Raw genomic sequence first — 23,744 nt, 5'->3', positions numbered from 1 at the left:
TACTATTCGTCTTTATTTCCTATTAGGTCTACGATAATTTTTTTACATTTTACAATTAAAGAATTTGTCTTTTAACACTGATTCTAGTAATTCATCATTGCTGGATGAATACTATTTATTCTACATAAAACCGATATCCCCAATCCGATATGTAGCACCCCTTTGGAAGTCTACTCACCTACGGGAGGTAAGGAGTTAACTTCCTGCAATATCTCCTCTCTGCTACAATGTTGCAGAGTAGTCAGGCAAGGCCAAGCGTTGGAATAGTTCTGTCTACAGTAAGTGACTCAGCATCTATTGTATTCTGCCCAGTGATAGGGAACGGGAGTAGGGTTTCAATAAGAGGAATCTAGTGTCCCACCTTCAGATCTTATGTGGACCCAGAGTGAGGGGATCTCAACTGTATAGAATTATTCCCTTAATAGGGTAAGGTAGGAGTCTGGTGCTACCATGATGAAGCGCTATATGTGCGAAACGCGTTGTGTTTTGCTGCCTCGTTAGGAGTCTTTTGTATGGTCCAATAAAGTCTACTATTTTTTATGAGGGAGCCCCCTCTGGATCCTTCTTTTCATCGTGGATAGTGCTCCGTCTTTCTCTACTCATCTTGCTTTAATAGGGTAAGCAACTTTTCTTTATTTTCTAAGATCGAGAAGTATTCCAGAATAAGGGGATATATATAATATATATATATATTCCTGAAAAGGTTACCCACAACCGAAGAATATTGAGTACCTTATTATATGTTCTCTCCAAAGAGACCTAAAGATATCTGCTGGGGAATTAAATAGGGGACGAAGGGCCCTTAGTTCTGTTCTCAGTGATAGAGTGAGTAGGGGGAAAGAGATTGCCCCTGCTCAAATATCTGTGGTTGAGGAACCGCCTGTTCAAGTATATACTTTGCGACTCAAAAAAACGTATCTATCTGAAGAACCGTTTCTGTTTGTCCTGCTATTGGACTCTTAATAAAGACATAAAAGTTCCTGGCGCCCTCGTTCTTTCCCACGCTCATCGCACCAGCCTGCTCGGATACCAGCCCATGAGAATCAAGTAAAAAAGAGCGGCTACGCATCACATATACCACCATACAGACATTGGAACCAGCTGGTATGGCCCCTCTGTTGGCCGGGGGAAGAGGTGTTAGATATAAATCCACTACTGTACTCAGTAAAGATACGACATATAGTGGTTACTTTTTCCGTCTCATCCACTACCAATAATCCAGTACCCACTCCCCTCATTCTCCCACCAATCACACTCCATATGTTAGGGCAGGGGTGCAAACTTGGGGGGCGCAACATTTTCTGGGGGGGGGGGCGGGTTGCTTACAGAGGCCCCACTCTCTTCCCCAAAGCATTTAACGCGAGCAAGGGGATTGAGGAGGCAGGGGGGCGCAAACTAAAATGTTTGCGCCCCCCTGTGTTAAAGTGCATGTTACCCGGGGTTCTATAAATACCTTGTCTATAGAGTGTTTATGCACATACAGATGCAGCCACGAGCATTAGAACTCTTGCCTTGGAAATTCTGGGGCAGTCTCACAGTAAATGCCTCAACTGTGCTACAACATTGCCTCAACAGTTCTGTGAGATTCTTAATGGCCCATCGGATTAACACCCAGTCTTGAATAAAGGGAAGGATCCAGCGCTCCACGGATTTTAAAAGTTCAATTTTATTGCGCCATACACAACGACCGTTTCGACCCTAGCCGGTCTTTCTCAAGTGAGATGCCTTTTTCACGTGAGAAAGACCTACTAAGGTCGAAACGGTCGTTGTGCATGGCGCAATAAAATTGAACTTTTTAAATCCGTGGAGCGCTGGATCCTTCCATTTATTGAAGACTGGATGATTGTTACAGGTATCCCTGGAACCAGCAGCACCGGTAAAACTGTTAGGTATATGATTTAAGGTGTGCAGCATATAATTGAATTTTGTACCATGGGATTAACACAGCAGGGTCCCTGCAGCCCCATTCAGTTTGATTCAGTTTGAATGGGACTGCAGGGACCCCCTGCTGTGTTAATCCGATGGACCATTAAGAATCTCACAGAAATGTTAAGCAATGTTGAGGCATTTACTGTGAGACTGCCCCAGAATTTCCAAGGTAAGTGTTCTAATATTCGTGGCTGCATCTGTACCTATTCCCTTGTGCCTGTGTTGAGCCCTAAATGTGACCTTCTCTGAATTCATACAAACATAAATACAAGCATCTCACACCGCATACTGTAGTATGACATACAAGGCTGAACTGACCAGACATAAAGGCATATTTACAACAACTGCGCAACTGAGTTATATCTACCAGATACTGGATTTTGGTTTATTTTTCATTCAATCAAAATATTTCCATTTCAAATCGCGAGTGACCTTTGTAAATTTGTTGAACCAATGTAATCACTTTGGACAGAATCTTACGGTTCATTAGACAAGGGCGTTCTAACCTCCAGTCCTCAAACACCCCCCCCCCCCCCCCCCAACAGATCAGGTTTTCAGGATATCCCTGCTTCAGCACATGTGGCTCAATCAGAGGCTCAGTCTGAAGCAGGGATATCCTGAAAACCTGACCTGATGGTGGCCCTTGTTGACTGGAGTTGAGCCCCCCTGAATTAGAACACCTGAAAGAAAATATTCAGCGTATTTAGGGCCCTTTGTTTAGGGGAAAAAAACAACCGCCTCCTTTCTGCCGCCCTCCTGTGCTTCTGGAATCCCGGTGTCAAATGACGCTACGGACACCCTCAACGTGACATCACACGGCGCCTCGTTGCCAGGGAAACGTAATGTCGCGCCGTCAAGTGACGCCATGATGTCCATGGCAACACGACGCCGCGCGACGTCACGTTGGTGACATCGGCAGCGTCATTTGACCCCGGGATTCCAAAGGAGCAGGAGGGCGGCACCAAGGAGGAGGCAGACACAGGCAAGTGCCATGGGGCGGCGGATGCTGAGTGAAGGCATATCACGTACAGCTGCAATGACCTTCATTTGTGACATTACCATCCGATAGAACAGCACCTACACATCAAGAAGTCAAGGCTTCGAATCTTAATATGAGCAAACGCTGACAATCTTGACAATACTTTGAGAGACAAGGTTATAAGATAAATGCTGGGAGAGATTAATGTCAGTACGTATGTCCTGCAGCTGTCTTCGTTTGTAACGCAGAAGCCTTAAAAAACAAAAAACAAACAGGAAAGAACATACTCAGCCTTACTTAGTTAAAACATTTGGGAAAATACTAACACCCATTTCTTAGACAGTCCCAAACTGGGACCGGAAAGTGAAGTACCGTACCTGTAGTACGCTATGGCAACTCTTTTGCCAAACGGTAGAAATCCTGCTCTTTTAGGCAGCCAGCAACAGCTGTAAAATAAAGTGTATAAAGAGATAATAAAAGAAGAACATTATTATTGGAGACAGCCGATAACACTCCTGTTATGTGTTATGGCTGATTCGTGGCTATGCACCATTCTCTGTGAATAATATTACTGTTTTCCTCTCCTTCTGCTGTTCTTCCTGATTTTAATACTTCATTTTAGCTAAAATGGCTGATACATATTCTCAAACTTTTTACATCCCCTATTTTTGGTCCTAAACAAGCTAACAAGCCTACTCGCAGCTGATTACTTTTATTGTCCGCATTTATCTTATCAGACTTCCTTTCTTAGAAGTCCAGAGTAATCTTCTTTGACGATTATGCCACAGTTGTTAGTGCAATGTAATAATTGACTGACTACTCATAAACACACTTTCATTTCTAGTGTCAGAAGCAACATCACAGCCAGTAGGTCTACAACTTTAAGTGAATATGTCGTTAGACTGTAGTTATATATTTATTGTTTACCATTCTCCAATGCAAATACAGTACACACCACTGCGAAATGCTCAAAGAACTAGAGTCTAGGCGCAAAGTTCATCTCTCCTGTCTTGCCTTCAAATACATTCTGGGCAAGCTACCCATCTATCTGAACAAGCTCCTCACCCCTACCACATGCAGCACTTATCATCTGAGATCTGACTCCAAAAGACTGTTCGTGGTCCCAAGGTTCAGCAAAGTGTCCAGCCACTCCTCCTTCTCTTACCGTGCACCCCAAAACTGGAACAACCTACCGGAAACTCTCACATCCACCACCAGTCTAAGTTCTTTCAAAACTAAAGCTGTCTCACATTTTAATCTGGTCTGTAACTGTTAGGCTGCGCTTATGGTGCCGGCGACGCAAATTCGCCCGAAAACAAAAGCATTGTCGCCGCCGCATGCGCTTATAGTGCACGCGATGGCGACAGAGCGACATCGCCATCGCCAAAACCCGCGCCTGGCAAAATTTGATTTGACGGCCCTTTAACAAATCATATTGCGGGAATCCTGCGATGCTGCCGACCGCCGAAACATAACTTTCGCCGGTGGTGACGGCGACGAGTGACGTCACCCATCATGTCGCCGTCAGCACTATAGGCACGGCCTTACATATGCCTATAATATATATTATCTCTATCTGTGCATGCAATGTCTTATATATAATGTATACCCTGTTCACTTGTATTTGTAACCATGTATTATTTGTCATCTTAACTCTATGCCCAGGACATACTTAAAAACGAGAGGTAACTCTCAATGTATTACGTCCTGGTAAAACAATTTATAAATCAATAAATAAACACATCTTTCTCACAGAAACATGGCTAACTCCAAAAACTTTTGATGCAAATATCACCATTCAGGGATACTCTATTTCCAGGAAAGATACTGTAGGTCAAAGAGAAGAGGAGGGGTGTCATTTTATATTGAAGATATAGTTCTTGGGGATTTCAACTAAAATTGGCATCACCCTAAAAACAGCAAAATCCAGGTGCAACTGAAGTCACTTAACCTAACCCAACTAATTTCCCAACCCACACGGACAAACTGAAATCTCACAACCCTTCCTTTCTAGACTGGATTCTCTCTTCTAGTTCCAGCAGAATCCAATCCTCTGGTATCCTACCTCACATTTTCAGTGACCATGCAACAGTGTACTGTGTAAGGAAAATCAGACCACCCCATTCACGCCCTAAAGCTCTACTCACTAGAACATTTAGAAACTTTAACCCACAACAGTTTCTGGCTGATCTTACCAACTGTCTTTGGTACAGATTCGACTTAATACATGACACCCATGCTCCACTACGCAGAATAAGAGTACGGAGGGCCCACCTTCCGTGGCATCCCCGACCATGCGCAAGATACAGGGGAGCATGGGGAGGTGCGATGTCTACCCTCAAGAAAATCGGAGGTAACGGATACAGCAGCCGCACAACTGATGGGGACGGTGGACTCTGCAAGATTCGTTATGTGAGTAGGACTACTATCGAAGCGGAGAGCCAACTACCACACTGGGAAGCCATCCAAAAACGCTGTTTTTGAGCATACTGGTTGTAAGTGCAATATTGTTCTTGACCAAGTCTTCTGTAATAAATGTATTGTGCCATGATCTTTTTCTCTTTTTTCCATTGCATACTCTGAACACTTGGAATATACTGGAAATCTATCCTGACTTGATTAACCTCTGACACTCCGGATAGGAAGGGAACCATAAATACAAGCCACATTTAATTTGTAAGTGTATGTATAAAATATAAGTGCTTTAGTGGGTACATAACCTTTATTAATATATTGTTATCTTCTTTCATATTTATCTGGATTATATTTAACATCTATACTGTACCTGAGTCAACGCTCCGGAGGACATCTTTTCTTCCCTGCTCACAATTGGAGGGACGTGAAACTCTCTCCTGGACTCTGGCAGCTGGACTTAAGTATATTTATATTGGACTCTTTACCTTCCTCCATTTACACATTTATGTTGGATTGACACTGTATTTGTATTATTATATATTAAGTTAGTGATTAGCACTACTTTTCCTTTGTTTCTAATAATAGATAAAGATAACCTGATCAAACAGATGACACAAAAGCACGATACTTATTCAACATTCCTTTATCCACAAACAATTCAACAATAATATCCGCGTGTGAAAAAGTACGTAAACCTTTAGATTCAGTACCTGGTGACACTCCCTTGGGCAGCGATGACTTCAACTAAGCATTTCCTGTAACTGCTGGTCAGTCTCTCACATCAGTTTTGAGGAATTTTGTCCCATTCCTCCATGCAGAACTGCTTCAACTCAGTGACATTTGAGGGTTTCCTTGCATGGACAGCTCTCAAGTTCTGCCACAACATTTCGATGGGTGTAGGTCCAAACTTTGACTAGACCATTCTAAAATGCGAAATTTCGTCTTCTGTAGCCATTATTTTGTAGATCTGCTTATACGTTTAGGATCATTGTCTTGCTGCATGACCCACTTTTGCTTCAGCTTCAGCTTGCGGGCGGATGGCCTGACATTCTCTACTAGAATCTTCTGAAACACTGCAGAATTTATGGTTGCGTCAATGATGGCAAGCCGTCCTGGTCCTGAGGCAACAAAGAAGACCCAAACCATCACACTCCCATCACAATGCTTGACGGTTGGGGTGAGGTTATTCTGTTCGAACGTAGTGTTTGTTTTTCACCACACATACCGTTTCTCATTGAGGCCAAAAAATGTCTACCTTTGACTCATCTGTCCAGAGAACATTGTCCCAGAAGTCTTGTGGATTATCTATGTGCTCTTTTGCAAACTTCAGATGGGCAGCAATGTTCTTTTTAGAGAGCAGTGGTTTCCTCCTGGCTAACCTTCCATAAACACCATTCTTGTTCAGTGTTTTTCTGATAGTTGAGTCATGAACACTCATATTAGTCAAGTTGAGAGTGCCCTGCAGATCCTCGGATGTTATTCTGGGGTTCTTTGTGACTTCCTGGATGATTTCCCGGTTTGTTCTTGGAGAGATTTTGGTAGATTGACCGGTCCTGGGTAGACAGGATTGGTGGAGCCCCAAATTCTTAGAAATGTTTTTGTAACCCTTTCTAGACTGATGAAACTGGTTTTCAATGGTATTCAGATTTCTTTTGACCTTGGCATGTTGTGTTTCCGCACACCTGTATGGTGAAGACGAAGCTCAAAGTTTCTGATCTTTATATAGGGTGGTACCTCCCAAACTCACAATTGAAGATCTACAGTACATAATTATTTAAACACCTGATTTTAATTATCCCCTTTAACTTATCTGGTAAAACCAGGATTTCACTTACTTTTGCACAAACCCTGACTCTTAATTACTCATTGTTTGTCTAACTCATACATCATTTTAGTTTCAAAAGACACGGAATTGGTTAATATAAACCCTATTGGATATTTAAGAAAAGACTGGTTTTGATTTAAGAAGGTTATCATAGAAAAACTATTGCATTTCCATCATTATCATTGGGGTTTACAAACCTTTTCTCACCACTGTATATACCTCCAAAAACAAATCTCTATAGAACACGTGGAGAGATCGCTGTGAATACACCTTAGATACCTGGCTAAAAAGCTTTATTTGCTTATTTAAATCAGCTTATTTGCAGATGTAATTTAGCATATTTCCCAGGTATCTCAGGTGTGCTCACAGGCGTCTCTCCATGTGTTGTAGAGTGTTTTGGGAGGTATATAAATTGGTAGTTACTCTACTAATGAGGTTTCTCTTCCTTCGTTACCTCTTCCTCTCCACCCTCGTCCTTCTTCTCTCTCTCGGTTTCCCTCTCAAAAGCCATATATCAGGGAGCGCTGTATCGCGTAATGTCATCGATTCCTCACGCTTGCCGAAATATCTTGGTAAATGACAAAATGTTTTTTAAAAAAACCTCACTCAAATTGCTTGAAACACAGCTGGGACAGTGTAATACATACCCCAAAAATACTTTGCACATTGTTTGCCCGATTGGTCGGCAAACAATACGGGGAGTTGTTAAAAAAGAACAGAAGGGGGTGTTACTTGCTGGATTGTAATTGGGTGTACACATTTATGCCGTATCTTCCACCAGTTCTCTACCCATTTTAAAATTAGGAAGTACATAATAATAAGTAATTAGGAAATTAACTTTCACCGTTATTAGATACTGTATACAGTAGTGTAAATCATGGCATTATTTTTTAAATGCATGGACAATAGCATACTCGACACACTATTAATGGCAGATTTACGTTTCTTATTCTGTAGGGTTAAATGCTTCATTTCATAAGATAACAATGTATTAAAAGCATTAAAAAAAAAAGTTGCAGTGGAAAGTAATCCTTGAATTTAAATCATGGTGGTACATAGAAACCGAGGTACAAAGGAAAGAAAGTTCCCATTGCTGGAGTAGAATGAAATGAGCGTTCTGTGCAGTAATCTCATTAGCTGTGTTTGCTACACTGGAACTGAATTCAGAAGCAGTGCCTGGTACACTTCTACCGATTCCACAGACTTCTTCTAAAGGAGGATTACTGCTCAATTAATTACTCCTCAATTGTTTCCAACAGAAGAGAAGAATTATTTAAAGCGAAGCTAATGTCCATAGACAGCAAATAACTTCAAACACAATAAATACATACAGCAAGCACCAAAACAAAAAGATAAAATGCGGAGAAAAATAGAAATATGCAGTGATTGTTTAATTTAAAAAAATGACAAATCTTATAGTATATAAAGTGTGTTGTTTATTTTAACACTCAAAACACTGGCAAAACCTGTAACCGGCCATAATATTCTTACTGGCAGCAAACCACTACTGCACATACTGTACAGTACACACAGGAAGGAGGGAAGGAAGCACGGTCATATTTCATTTTGTGGGTTCATTATTATGTATCCATTACTTATAGTGTATACTGCAGTTGACTCTTTTGGCTACTGTTGCAAATGGTTTGGAGCTTGAGGGTGAAACCTACCTGGGTGCAGCTAGTTGCAGCTGGCCTGGCGAGCATCTCTTTGAGTGATAAATAAAATGAGTTTAATAAAATAAGTGCACTTACATTTGGCCATTAAATTGTCACCCTGACATGTCAAGGCATTTTGTCTCGTGAGCATCAGTTTGGGGTTTGAGAAGTGTTAATAATGACTGATGAAGTAATTAAGCACCAGTGGGGTAACTCCCGCATGGAGTGCCTGGACACGTCCTGGGGGTCCCAGCTCTGGGGGGAGGAGGGCAAAGGGAGTCAAGACGGCCTAGAAATAGTTCAAACGAAGCCGGATGCGGTTCAGGGCAAGAAAGGAGGACAGGTCGCTCTCTCTCTTCTTTTCTCTGAACCCAGTCAGCTGTAAGAGAGAGCGCGCCAGCTCTGTCCTCCTTTCCTGAACTGCATCCGGCTTCGTTTGAACCATTTCTTGGTCCCCAGGTCACATGGGATGCCGCTCCGCCGCTGCTTAACAGACACGGAGCTCCTGGGAGGTCTCCTGTCTACCGGCAAGCACCACCCAAGGCACTAAGTCTGGGCAGGAGGAAATAAAAGCAATGGAATAAGAAGGGCCCACTTAATACTGTGGCCGGTCGCCCTTTACAGTGCAGTTACACCACTGTTAAACAACTCCCAATAAAATGTATCAATTTCTGCATGTGTTTGCTTAACTCTGGTGAAGAGGGGCTCAACTCCAGTCCTCAAGGACCCCCCAACAGGCCAGGTTTTAAGGATATCCCTGCTTCAGCACAGGTGGCTCATGCAAAATGACTGAGCCCCTGATTGAGTCACCTGTGCTGAAGCAGGGATATCCAGAAAATCTGACCTGTTGGTGGCCCTTGAGGACTGGAGGTGAGCGCCCATACCCAAGTCTAATCAGGTTCAAGATAGCATAAATATCCCTAGCTAACACTATCTGTGAAATGTAAAAAACGTCTCTAACAAGCTTTTTGCTGTGCGTGAGGCCACACTCTTTGTTGCCTTTATACATAGATTGTTTTTAAGGTATGTACAGTACCGGGACTTTCCATCATTCATGTCTATATTCAGAGCTCATGTGCAACTGAGAACTCGGCATCAGCTCCACTCAGCGCTGACTGACCAGTCAACGCGACACCACGAGCCACACTACAAACATTGGGACTGCTCGACCTTTCAACACGGCAATGGCACACATGTAATGCTATATGTCTCCGTGTAAAAATGGGAGTGCGTTTTCCATGCGTGACACTGTGGGTAGAGTTATTTCACCTGTAGATAACCTGAAAGTTTACTGTATGTGTGCATCCTAATGCCTGTTATGGAACCTCAGATTCAGGCTGATTATCGATAACTGGAGTCCAGGTTCTTTGAAAGAAAGAGTACGTTTTTATTGATACTTACAATACAGACACGTGCAGAGAGAATCAATTTGTCATGCAAGACTTCAGGCCGATTCTGAATAAACTCACTCTTTCTTCAGTTTTTATACAGTTTTCTATACATCACATGTTGCATTACCAAGCAGATTACAAAAAACTGACTTGTCATTCCCTAGCAATTCTATATTAAAAGGCTGGATTGCATTTTCTCTGCAATTCTATAATAAAAGGCTGGATTGCATTTTCTCTGCAATTCTATATTAAAAGGCTGGATTGCATTTTCTCTGCAACTCTATACCTGTTTTTATCTTGTAAAAACAGACCACAACAGAATACAGTTTATCACATATCCTGAAAGATTGACCAACCCTGCCGTTGATTGTAAAACTGCTTAGTTACAGATTTTTTAACTGAGAGCAGAACCATTAGTCATCTTGACATCCATACAGACACATTTAACCCATTCACCACATGTAGCTTTTACATTACAAGCAACTCTGGCCCCCTTCTATCAGCAAAAAGACCCTCATAGTCCAAATTTCCATATCATGCCTTCTGTAAGATACAATACACAAAGAAGCCCCAATGCACATCCTATATGACAGATTATTCAGTACATTACTATACGTTTTATCCATGTTTTTTGTTCTCATAACTTTGGGTCATTTAGTTCAATCTTATCGGCAAAATATTTCAAGTTTGCAACCATATCACGGTAGACCCTATACACAGGTTGTTTAGATTTTTTTGCTCTCAGTATATTCACTAGGGCACACCTTGGTTTTTAACCAGTTATAACTGCACTGTACTGTAGCTCACACATAGCACATACAGTGCGCCTACATGTTAACCCTTTAAACCCCGTATACCTGTCACCCGTCCCATGTTACTGGCTATATTAATATTATTGTATTTTCTCTATGGTGTGGAGGAAATACAAAAGACGCCGTATAAAACTGGTAGTGTAGGACCTGCTGACAGGGTCTAACCCTGACGGGATTTGCAGGCTTGACATGTTTTGGTCAAAAGATTGAACTAAATGACCCATACTTAAGAGAAAAAAAGAAGAAAAAAAACATAGAAAAAAGACATAGTAATGTACTAAATAATTTGTTATATTGGATATGCATTGGGGCTTCTTTGTTTATTGTAGTATACTTGGTCACTGTCCTACTAGCGCTCCAGTTGACATAAATATATATATTAATATATAATATTGTGGGTCTGGGTTTTGAGCGTGCTAAGATTGTGCATGCCTTCTGTAAGCCTTTAGAAACAGTACAATGGAGAGAAACAGCTGTCAGGTGCCTTCTCTGTTATTTCCCCATCATTCTGAAGTAAGAATGATGGGTTGTAATGTTTTGCAGGGTAAACATACAGCACTTAGGGATTTCTGAAAGACTATACATACAGATACAGTATGATGGGCCTTTGTGCACCTGCCTGCTGAAAACTGTTCTTTTGTCTGTAAATATGTTCATTTTGAAGCTGTTCGGCAGAGAATTGTGAAGTCTTGATGAATAATTGAAGGTTTTATCCTGGAATAAAGCCATTTGATGAGTATGGGGTATCGGGCTTCCCGATTCCATTTTTCTCAGATCTGTTATCACGGTTTTATTTATTTGACAGAACATTGTGCTTTAAATATATTATACAATGAGGATGTAAAGAGAGTAAGAAATTAATATGGTCTCCTCAAATCTCTTAACTTTTCGATAAACTATAGCCCAAATAAGCAAATGGACGGTAAGGTGCCTTCCAGCACCCAAAAGATACGTTATGGCAGAAGATTGCTTAGGTCTTATAAAGGATATTGAAGAGAACACTCTGAAGACTCAAGCAGCTGTCACACATGCTCCAGTACAAATCCTGAAAAGGAGATAATCATGGATTTACAGTCCAAAACAGGCACTCCGGTGGACTTAAACGATGTGTCAAATTGCACAGAAGATTGCTTAGTAAATCTGTGCCATTATGTCTTCCTTTGTTGATCATATCCAGTGTTTATACATATATTTAGCAAGTGGAGAAGATAAAAAAAAACACCTTCAGTGAATAGAATTAGTGAGGTACAAATATTTTTTTTAATCAATTGAACAGTTTTAATGAAAGGTCCTCAGAGACCCTCACTGAATTTTAGAGGTTTCATGATGATTCAATATGGGCAGAGCATTCATAAATGAGGCGTGACAGGACAAATACATGTAAATTCCGGATTGAGCAGTGCTTCTCAAACCTCTCCTCGGGGCCTTGAGCAAGAACAGGTTTCTGAGGAACCACCCAACATTCTATGTGTATGCTAATTAGATGCATACTCCAGTGTGGAAGTGCATTGTGGATTCCTAAAACCTGCTGTGGCCAGTGGTCCCAGAGGAGAGCTTTGAGAACCACTGTTAGTGGATAATTACAATCGATGTTTGGCATTAGGTTTACCAATACCATATGCAATTGACATAGCAAACAGCAGAATGAGCGATCAAACTCTGGCTTTTAAGTGCAAGAAATCCATGTGAATCCAAATGTTAGCTCCTGTGTGGTAAATCAGTTTGTACCACTTATGGAAAATTCACATGGAAGAGCTTAGGAGAGAAAACCCCAGCAATAAATGCCTCCTATATGCATACTAATTGGAAATTAACTGAAAAATCTTTATGTACAGTATGTAACGGTGTTTCCCCCACCCCTTGGGAGATTCTGCCATTACACGGTGTATGATGGTGCATACCTGCTGGCTCACAGTAGATCTGAGTCTCCGCTGATGTTGTTGGGGAGAACAAGGCAGGTTTCTGGGGTTCATTACCGTTGCTTATCTCGGTACACAGCGCCTCAATCTGCCGCAGGCTCCAGATGTATGGAGGCTATCTCCTACTGTAGAAACGATTTCCTCTTCCCCCCCCCCCGAAAGATTACACACCAGGCAGGAGGTATAGTAAACTGTACCCGATTTATTGGTCCTCTGCATTCACACAGTATCACGTGGGCATCTGCCCAATACAGGTCACTGCAGGTCTCCAACTTCCGGATGGTCCCTGGACATCCACTCCAGGTCAAGGGCCCCTGAAGCAGTCCTTACTCTTCCCTGACCCTCTAATAGGGCCAGGGGAATAGTAATCACTCTCTCCCCCAAAGGGAAGAAGAACAGGGGATGCCTATGCACAGCAATCCTGCGTGTTACCTGTCTCTCTCAACGGTAGAGACACTGCCTAAATTTGGTGGTGCAACCCGTTAAGTACAGTATGAGTAAGGTACCAGATCTGAACCCAGGATTGGGCAGAACACAGACCTAGTCCCACCTCCTCCCCTGACACTCACGGGAGCTGTCTGAGTGGGGAAAACCCATAATTGGTCCTGACACTGCCTGCTCTTACCAGGGCTTGCATGTCAAGGAGGGCAGACTGGTAGCCAAAACCAGACATGGCTACATGTATTTTCTGTGTTCAGTCAAGATTGTCTAGGAGTGTCAGGGTGTGTCAATAGAAGTAGTTAGGGGTTCCCCATCCTTTTTATTGTTTTCAGTTAGGGAAGTACTTAGTAATTAGACTCCCAACAAGATGGTCTGGCATTACTTCCAAGATGTTATGTGAGCAACATAACTTTTTTTGCTTTATTTGGTGTGCAGCACTTATCCGTATTCGTATAACTTCTGAATCATTACATACAGCTCAATCCCCTTATAAAGCTGTGCTTGGGGTCCAAAGAATCACATCGCGTTATAAGCGGATCACGTTAGAAATAATGTACAATTGAATATTTAAGATACCAATAATCGTGTTGTAAAGTATTCATAAATACGAAAATTGGGAGCCACGTTTGCATCGCGTTATAAGCAGATTCGCGTTGTAACGGATCGCGTTATAACGGGGTTGAGCTGTATATAACATTTCCAAAAATACCTGTCTATACATAATATAGATTATTATTTAAGTTCTTGATCTAAGATCTTTTTTAAAACAGGTTTTAATAATAAAGTATTCAAATGTTTTCAATAATTGAAATAATCTGTTGATTTGTTTGCTATATCCAAGAAAAAATAGGTTATAATCCCAGATATACAGACTGAGCAGAATTTCTTTTATTTTCTTAATTCAAAAGAGTGCTTGTCCCATTAAGCTTTCAAGTTTTCATTCATAAGGTTGTGGGTACAAGCACCATGAACCAATCTATCAATATCCTCTTTAATTTGAATAGTGGGATCATAAGTTGATGACATATAATGCTGTACATTAATGTCTAATATCTATAATATCTAATAATTTATATTTATCCAGCCAGTTCTGGAGCAGCATTCTTTGGACAGATGAAACTAAGATCAACCTGTACCAGAATGACGGGAAGAAAAAAGTATGGAGAAGGCTTGGAACGGCTCATGATCCGAAGCATACCACATCATCTGTAAAACACGGTGTAGGCAGTGTGATGGCAAAGGCATGCATGACTTCCAATGGCACTGGGTCACTAGTGTTTATTGATGATGTGACAGAAGACAGAAGCAGCCGGATGAATTCTGAAGTGTATAGGGATATATTGTCTGCTCCGAATCAGCCAAATTCAGTGAAGCTGGTTGGACGGCGCTTCACTTTACAGATGGACAATGACCCAAAACATACTGCGAAAGCAACCCAGGAGTTTTTTAAGGTAAAGAAGTGGAATATTCTGCAATGGCCGAGTCAATCTCCTGATCTGAACCTGATCGAGCATGCATTTCACTTGCTGAAGACAAAACTTAAGGCAGAAAGACCCACGAACAAACAACAACTGAAGACAGCTGCAGTAAAGGCCTGGCAAAGCATCACAAAGGAGGATACCCAGTGTTTGGTGATGTCCATGCGTTCCAGATTTCAAGCAGTCATTTCTTGCAAAGGATTCTCGATAAAGTATTAAAAATGAACATTTTATTTATGATTGTGTTAATTTGTCCAATTACATTTGAGCTCCTGAAATAAGGGGACTGTGTATAAAAATGGTTGCAATTCCTAAACGTTTCATACGATATTTTTGTTCAACCCCTTGACTTAAAGCTGAAAGTCTGCACTTCTATTGCATCTCAGTTGTTTCATTTCAAATCCATTGTGGTGGCGTTCAGAGCCAAAATTATGAAAATTGTGTCAGTGTCCAATTATTTCCGGACCTAACTGTATGTACATAGTTTTTTTATGTAGTAGTACCTACACAATATTTTCATTCTCACTACTGATATTGTTGTTGTCTCCTGGATGATGTTATATGATGTCCCATTTTGTGCAGCCACTGTTATGTATTGATGCAGTCATGGGTCTTCTAGTAGGAGTTATTGGGTTAACATATTTTTGGGTATGCGTTTCACTGTTCCTTCTTGTGACATGACCTTAACCCCTTAACCCCTGTGTAAGAGACTGGCATGTAGATGAGGTCAAAGAAACATATACACATAGGTCTTTATTTAAACAAGCCCTTGGCAGGGTTTATTTACAACACCAAGCAACATATAGTATCGGGTACTGTCCCTTTAAACCAAAACATAAAGCATAAAATTAAAGCCTACTCCATTTTGGAGACTAACTAGACTGGCTAGTTCCTAACTATTTGGCTGGCTGGATAGGCCAGTGTCAGTCCCAAAAACATATAACAATTTATCAGGGAGCTATATGATAGTCTTATCTGATTGTGCTGGTCCGGCTGGGCCGGCGTCTCCAGTTTCTCCATGTTCACTTCAGATGCATGCATTGCAGTCCTGCTGCTCCCACACGAAGTCTGTTGCCAGAACACAGCCCTAGTGTGTGCTCAAGACTCTCTCCTCTGTCAGCACTGTTGTGACAGTGCTAAAGAGTCTCCTGTCTGTTCCCAGCAGGAGGTTTTTACATTGTATCAGATTAAGTGACTAGCTGCAATTAACCAGCTCTCAGACCACTAGATGCAGATTTATTTAAACAGGGATAAGTCCCTGTTACACCCCGTCTAAAAGGGCTCCAATTAGAAAGCCTCAATCTAACTGATGAGTCCAGCGGCTAACTGGTTAATTGCAGCTGCAGACAATTAACCAGTCTCCACCTGTCTCATCAGTCTGGTAGAAAAGCATGCTGCTTAAACTGCAGGGGATCTCTCTAGCACAGGGGAGGTGTGTGCTGCCAGAGATGGATCCCAGGGAACCAGGCTCTCTATTAAAGGGCACAGCGGACCCTGGAACCCGCCAGAAGGTGCACCCCATGGACACCAACCCAGACTCGGAGACTGATATAAAGAGCCCCTGATAACAGGTACCTCTTTGGACTTTGGGGTCAGAGGCTGGTAAGAGGCCTATCCTCCCAGCCCTTCAGATCGGGACTGGGAGAGTGAGTTAGCCCCTACAGGGGGGTAGGCTGTTTTGTTTGTTTTGTGTCCTGCCTTAAAGCTGTATTGTTTGAAGCTACGGGCTGAATAAAAGCCAAGGTTTATTTTCCCCAATATACTGTATGTCTCACTGGTCACACCTCTGTACTCATCTCCTACACCTCTGTTGAAACGTATAACGTCATGACGCGTTAGCATTATTACGCTACGTCATGACATCACTACGCATCCCTTTATGTTTCTGGGAGGCGCTGGCAGTAGATTATATGTTGTCTTCACAAGATTTTGCCAGGACACAGTAAGGGCCGGAAATTGGATGGCGTCACTTCCGCTTATGGCTGAGGATGCCGCCAGCATGTATTTAAGCTTTATTTATGTGTTTTGATGTTAACGCCTACCTCATAAAAGGCCATTTGTGGTCCAGACACGTCACTTTCTTTGATGTATTGGCTGATTCCTTTAAATTCTAAGAAAATATACTGCCAAGACCGTCAGTCTATCTATTGAGTGTACCATCTACAGTATTCTCTTTATCTCTGCTATGGTATATCCAGTAATAAACAAAGGAGCAGAGGATGTGTAATAGAGTTTCTTTTTGTGCTGCTGTGAAGTGCAAATGTATCTCTCCCTGCAACAGGATAACTCTATTTAAAGCGGAGACGTATTCACTGCCATCATTTTCTTTCCTGGATCATTAATAAACATTGACAATGTAGCAGATAGTTCCTTGGAACCATTAATAAGGAGAAATGACTGCAGCTTTCCTTGTAAATCCTTCACTTCTGATATTTATTTTCTCTTTGAACTTTTTTTTTTAATGATGATATCCATCAGTTTAAAAGTGCAGACATTCAAAATAGACCACCACTGCTGTTCAAAGTCCCGTTCACTAAATCCAAATATGTGCACTTTGGTCATACTCAGGCCTCTCGGAATACGTTAAGTAACTCTCTACCGCAGTGGTTTTCAACATTTTCTCTCTGGGGGCACCACGCATCACAGTGCTCAGTTGCTGAGGCTCACTTATTATAGGACAGGGTCACAGAAAACACAGGGCAGAGAGGCACAGGAGACAGAGAGAGTCACAGGAGTCATCGGGGGCAGAGGCGTTCAGAGGGGCAAAAAGTCAAAAGGGGCAGAGGAGTCAGACCAGAACAAGTGGCACCCCTCTCCCACAATGTAAGGTTCATGTTTCTCTAACAGGCGCAATTTAAAGGGCACATTACTAACTGAAAACAACAACAGGGTGGCAGGAAACATCTTAATACACATGACTAGACACACAACCCTGTTAACAAGACTCACAGTGAGGACTCCAGTCAGAACTCTGAAGAACCTGCTTCTAGAACATAAGAGGCCACTATATACAGTATATCCTTACATTATCCTCATACATCACATGGTGGGGAGGGGAGTAACCTGAGTGAGCCCACACAGATAACCCCTTAAGGCAATTAACCCATTACAGAACTTGTAGTCCCCAATGAGGAAAAAAGCAATGAACTGCTCTACTGCCATATGAGTCAGCAATGTGCTGCTCACCTCTCTGGTAGCAAAAGGGTTTTTTATTTGTGCTTACAAAGTATTTTCACTGTCCTCTCGTGGCCAAAATATAACCCGTTTATTCCCATACCTTTGCTAGGCCAAGAAGCTATGAAAATGAGCCAATTGACATACTGTATAAGGTGATGCGATGGATGCTCCTTAAATAACTCACTACGTTCTACATGAATAATGCTCTAAACATAGCAACACAAGCTGGATATTTAGCTGGTCGCTGGAATAAAATGCCAGCCAGCTGCTATGAAGTCAGCTATTCAACAGCTAAACGTAGCACAGGTTAACCTTTTCCCTCATAACGTTTTCTGCTTTCTAATACATTTGGGGGCCTATGCACAGAGCAGCGAATTTGAAAAATGGCGAATTTATTAAAAAGTAGCTTTTTTGGAGAGTTTTATTCTCCATATGCAGAAAAGTGCGAATTCTGCTATGTTTAACATGGATGCGTCTGGCGAGTTTAAATTGGCGAGATGCGCGCTTCAGAAACTTGTAAAAACAAATGCGCGCCTTTTTTTTTCCCTTTGCAATGGCCGCGAGCGGCAGCTTCTTGCCAATTTTTTCTGGCGAGGGAAAAAGGAGACAATAGCGCCATTTTATTGGCGCGAACAGCCGCTAGATGCCGTTCGCGGCTCTCTGCATTAGGATATTTGTAAAACTGGCGAGATTGAGGTTTTCGCCAGCCGCGAGGCGAGTTTTACAAATAGAAAAGAAAAATTGGCGCGTTTTTCGGAAATCTCCATTTTCTGCTGTTTTCTGCGCGATTATCTCCAAAAAATGGCGAATTTCGAAATAGCGCTGCTCTCTGCATAGGCCCCTAAGCATCTTAAACGGAAGGTCTAATTGCATGTTTATTTAATCATTTTCTGCCAGGGAGCTTGCAATAGCTATTTAATCTCCTCACTTTCAAGCAAATTGTTAGAGTGAAGGAGTTAAGACAGGGGTGTGCCACTCCAGTCATCAAGGGCCACCAACAGGTCAGGTTTTCAGGATATCCTTGCTTCAGCACAGATGGCTCAAACAGTGGCTCAGTCGAAGATTGCACTACCTGTGATGAAGCAGCCTCTTTGACTGCGCCCCTGATTGAGCCAACAGTGCTGAAGCAAGGATATTAGTAAAACCTGACCTGTTGATAGTCTTTGAGGACTATAGTTGCCAACCCCTAAGTTAAGAGGGCATGCAATTAGCCTTTCCTATCCCAATCATACAACAAACTCACATCATTCCTTTCCTGCTAAATGGGGGAGACACACTTTGCCACATGTTGCTGTCCTGGAGGGGTTACATGTTAGCAGATTGCTTCTGTTTGTGTCCTGCTATAATCACACCACACTGTATTCATTGAGGAAACAGACGCCCAGCTCACATTATTTGCATTGCCGTAGTTATTCTAGCTGCATTTGTGCCACTGTTTACTGGACTGACCAACAAGAGAAATTCACTGTAATTGTTTACAGAGCTTTTAAACCAATTACAGATCTCTTCATCCTATGTACGGTACTTTATATTAACCACATTAGTATGGAGTACCTTAAAACACAGCTCTATTGTCAGCGTTACAAAACCAAGTGCAGTGGTTTATTAAACAGCAGGATTGCAGAATGACGTGTATAAATAAGCTTTTGCTTGATATCAGAATAAACCTTTCGATGACGTTGTTTCAGCACGTGCTTACCCGGGCAGTAAGAGCACGCAGTCCTGTGTGATAAACCATATGAAGGGCACCGCGCACGCGTGCCCAGTCATATGTATGAGTTCTAATACTCCAGATCATGTGATGTTAACAGAAAAACCAAAGCCGTAAACAGCAGGCAAGGTGAATGCAAAGTCGGAGCACATGACTACATGCCTCTGCTATTTATATTGTCTACTTCTCACCATTGCTGCGCGCCACTAGAAGTACGCACAAAATAACAATGCAGGAGACAAAGAGGCTGTTATAGACATCAGTCAACGTATTGTCCAATTAAACTATCAGCATAATTTTGGGAACTATCCATTGGCTGCTGAAGGAGCCCGTATCACAATGCTTTGTCATGGTAACATAACAATGTTACATATAGAATGAGATGAGAATAACATTTTAGAGGCGAAAACAAAACACCAGAAGCAGTGCCCATCTCCAATGATAACATCCCTATGTTTAAAGGAGCATTCCCACCTTAACACTCCCATATTATATGGGTGGGAAGCAGCTGGAGCTGAACCGTGTTCGTTTCTGCTCCGGCATACCTACCAGAGAAGGTGGCACCGGTACTTCATGATGTGAGAGCTGTAAACCTCCATTTTCTTTCCCCTAATGTGGACTGTACCAGTGGCACCTTCCCTTTTAAATACCTTGGGAAGCAGGGGGTCCCCAGCGCTGAAATTAACACGGTTAAGCGTTACATTATTTGGAGGGGAACACAATGGGGAGAACTGCTCCTTTAACCCTTTGGGGGCTGAAGAACGCAGCGACTAGTTCATGTTGTCTGGCACGCTCGGCCCCCCATCACGTAGTAGCTACGGGAGATCACAACAGGGCTGCAGAACGCGATCAAGCACAGGAATAGGAATGGAAGTGACGGCGCGATCACATGATCCCTTCGGAGACGCGGTTACGTTATCGCTAGTGCCGGAGGGGGCCATGGCACGGTGGTGACACCACCCCTGCGGCACTCAAAGGGTTCAATGTTTGCCCCGGATGTCAACAGCCTGCACGATGTCTGAGGGTCAGGTAGCAGTGTACCTGATTGTAAGCTCTTCAATCATCATTGAGAAAAAAAAGAAAGTAGAAAGCGCAGAAAAAAAATTAAACGCACCAAAAAATACCTAGACTTCCAACCGTCCCAAAAAGTGCATTTCTTTCATTTTGCCCACATTGCTGCTTCAAATAGGAGCAATTGAGGGTTGTGTCAGGCACCTCCACTTTTCCTTGTCCAGTCATGAAACTGCTATTGCTCTTACAGTTGATACAGGGCACTCTCTCACTAAATAATCTACTTCCAGGAATGTCACTGTGTATGGAATGCAAACCAGGTGGGTGTGACCTTGCTGCCTACTGTTGCTGCCAAAGCAAATGCCAAGTACACTTTGGATTATTAGTATTGCAAACACCATCTAATTACCTTCTTTTTTTTTAATGTAGTTGTATGGTTTAAAAATCAAATGGATCTTAAGCATTGAAAAGACACAGAGGGCAAGTATAATATTGCCTCGACAAACTTGCCTTGTACATGTGATTCAATGGCCTGTCCCCAAGCAAATCATATGTTTACATTACAGTGAGTACACTACACACTCCCTGTGACACATGGTCAGGGCTATAATACCTGAAATACCAAGAAGTAACGATGGAAAGTTATGGTTACAGATCTAAATATTCTGATTCTGAGAGCAGTGTGCTCTGCTACACTTGTGAAAAGGCCAGTTAAATAGGCATTGTATCATGTGTCTGTGAAGTGTGTACGATGAGTTTGGGTGGTTGGAACCACCTCTGACATTCTGGGGGAAGGGGGGGGTCTGTGTGTAAAAGTGATACACTGGCACTGGAGTGATACATATGGAGTGATACAGTGCCACTGCATGTAAACTTTAATGCATCACATTATAATATGTGTACCTGTAACTTCACACTAACACCCCCCTCTTTCTCCATGTAATCGTTGCCTAAATTGCAAGTTTGAAATAAGAGTGGAAACATTACTTGGTGCATAAATTGTGAGAGCCACGTGTTCAAAATGTATCTCTGAGCAACAATTTTACGGGTAAAGGGGTTTGATTAGGGTTGCCACATTTACGTTTTTATCATACGGGACGCCGAAATCCTGTATGAAAGTGTGACGTCATAATCAGTGGTGAATGATTTATTTACGCCTCGAGCTGAATGGTATCTCCCACTTGATGCTACAGTATATTCTTTGGTTTTTATCCTCTATGCTCTTGGTGCTTCGGGGAAAGACGCGCACTGAACTAACAAGTAACAGTGGGAGAAAAAACTACGCCCATAGGGGGGAGTCACGGTATAATTAGATAACCAGGCAGTGTCCTAACTTTATTATTTTAATAATTTAGTAAGGCGACATCTATCAGAAAAGGTAACTATTACACTCAAGTAGAAATCTATTACATTTCAATGATTGATTAATTACAATCATTTTAAGTTCAGAGATTTCCCGTCAAGGCACAAAAATACGGGACAATTATGCGTCCCGACAGATCTTTCTGAAACAATGGGACAAGACAATGAAATAAGGAACAATCCCATATATATGATACGTCTGGCAACCCTAGGTTTGATACATAATCAGATGCATGAAAGTGGTGAAGAGATGTATAGAATGCTATATAACACTTAGAGTAGCAATGATACAGGAAGTTAGATGGTGATATTCTTTGGGTGTTAGTTTTTTTTGGGAACATATTCCAATGTCATACAAGTCAACTTAAATGTTTCACTTGTTATAACTGGTGGACGTGTCAGATAGTATGAATAATAATCTGTTGAGCATGCAACTTTAAGTATGTTGTCAAATGTTCATAGATATAGGTATCTGACACCCCGAGGCTCATTTCCTCCCCTTAAACCTAAATAAAATAATCACATGACACCTTGCTGGCGGTCAAGGCCAGAGCATTAATTCATTTCCTAACCACAAAATCTTGTATTAATGTATAACCATAATATATATATATATACCCATATCTATATCCAACACCTGAACCTTGCCCGCTTTGAAGACACCAATCCCCTCTCAAGAAGGCATTAAGGTTACCTTGAACCATAGTCAAACCTCAGGAGACAACTAGCATAACAACTTTATTTAATGTAGTACATGTTCCTCTTCCCTCTGGGAGAACTTGGGTAGGCTACTGCTGATGTAGTGCTTGTTACCTGCAAGGGAACAGGAGAGATGAGTTGCCCGTGATGGTGTGGTGGAACAGGACAGTCTTTTAGGGGATCCTCTGGTTCTTTTCCTCTTGATGACAGCGTCTACAGACATAGTGGGTTCAGCAGAGCTGAAGGTAGTCCCACCATGGCAACCTTTACCCCCAATACCTCTGTCCAACAGACTGCCGCCGAGCCAGAAGTATAAATGAGGATGATATTTATTATATCAGCCACTGCTGGTGTCATTACAGTGTATGCTTCAGTTCATAGGATAGATCCCTGGCTTCTGGATGGTACTGGTGTGCGGGTAATGTTGAGGCCTTGGATAGGTAACTGTCATGCACTCCTAGGCTAAAGTTGAATGTAGCACTGCTTGTGTAGGGCTGGTAGGGAAATGAGAGGATAAATAAAGACCACTATAAAGGTTGGGGCTCAGGGGCAAAACAGCAAACTTACCCCTGTCAGCTCATCCGTCCTGGGTCCTAATAGTTCCTCAGCAGTGAGTCCCACCGCGTGCATCCGGCAGAAAGGTCATGTGGAAGGGAGTGGTGCATCCAGAGCAACAGCAAAACAGCCCAATGATGTCACAGTCCAAAGTGGAACACCAAAGCTTTATTGAAGACACACAGTGGACACAGCAGGCTGCAGCACAGCCTTCTCCTCTACATGTTTCACGCACACTGGCGCTTCGTCAGACGAAGCGCCTGTGTGCGTGAAACATGTAGAGGAGGAGGCTGTGCTGCAGCCTGCTGTGTCCACTGTGTGTCTTCAATAAAGCTTTGGTGTTCCAATGTTGAGGCCTTGCTGGATTAGTTTGTTGCCCTCAGCC

General features: G+C 42.2%; 1 long non-coding RNA gene across 1 annotated transcript; it reads right to left on the bottom strand.

The window, feature by feature from the left end:
- Positions 1 to 5,971: 5,971 nt before the first annotated feature.
- LOC142468902 (uncharacterized) lies at positions 5,972 to 23,451 on the bottom strand. Its single transcript, XR_012788901.1, has 3 exons — positions 23,372 to 23,451; positions 7,603 to 7,716; positions 5,972 to 7,005 (listed from the first exon to the last, which is right to left on the bottom strand). It is a non-coding gene; the product is annotated as an uncharacterized LOC142468902 (long non-coding RNA).
- Between the last annotated feature and the right edge of the window lie 293 nt (positions 23,452 to 23,744).

The sequence above is a fragment of the Ascaphus truei genome, chromosome 1 (genome assembly GCF_040206685.1).
Source record: "Ascaphus truei isolate aAscTru1 chromosome 1, aAscTru1.hap1, whole genome shotgun sequence".
Classification (NCBI taxonomy): Eukaryota; Metazoa; Chordata; class Amphibia; order Anura; family Ascaphidae; genus Ascaphus; species Ascaphus truei.
Note: the sequence above shows the minus strand (reverse complement) of the source record. Positions and strands in the feature narration are given on the sequence as shown.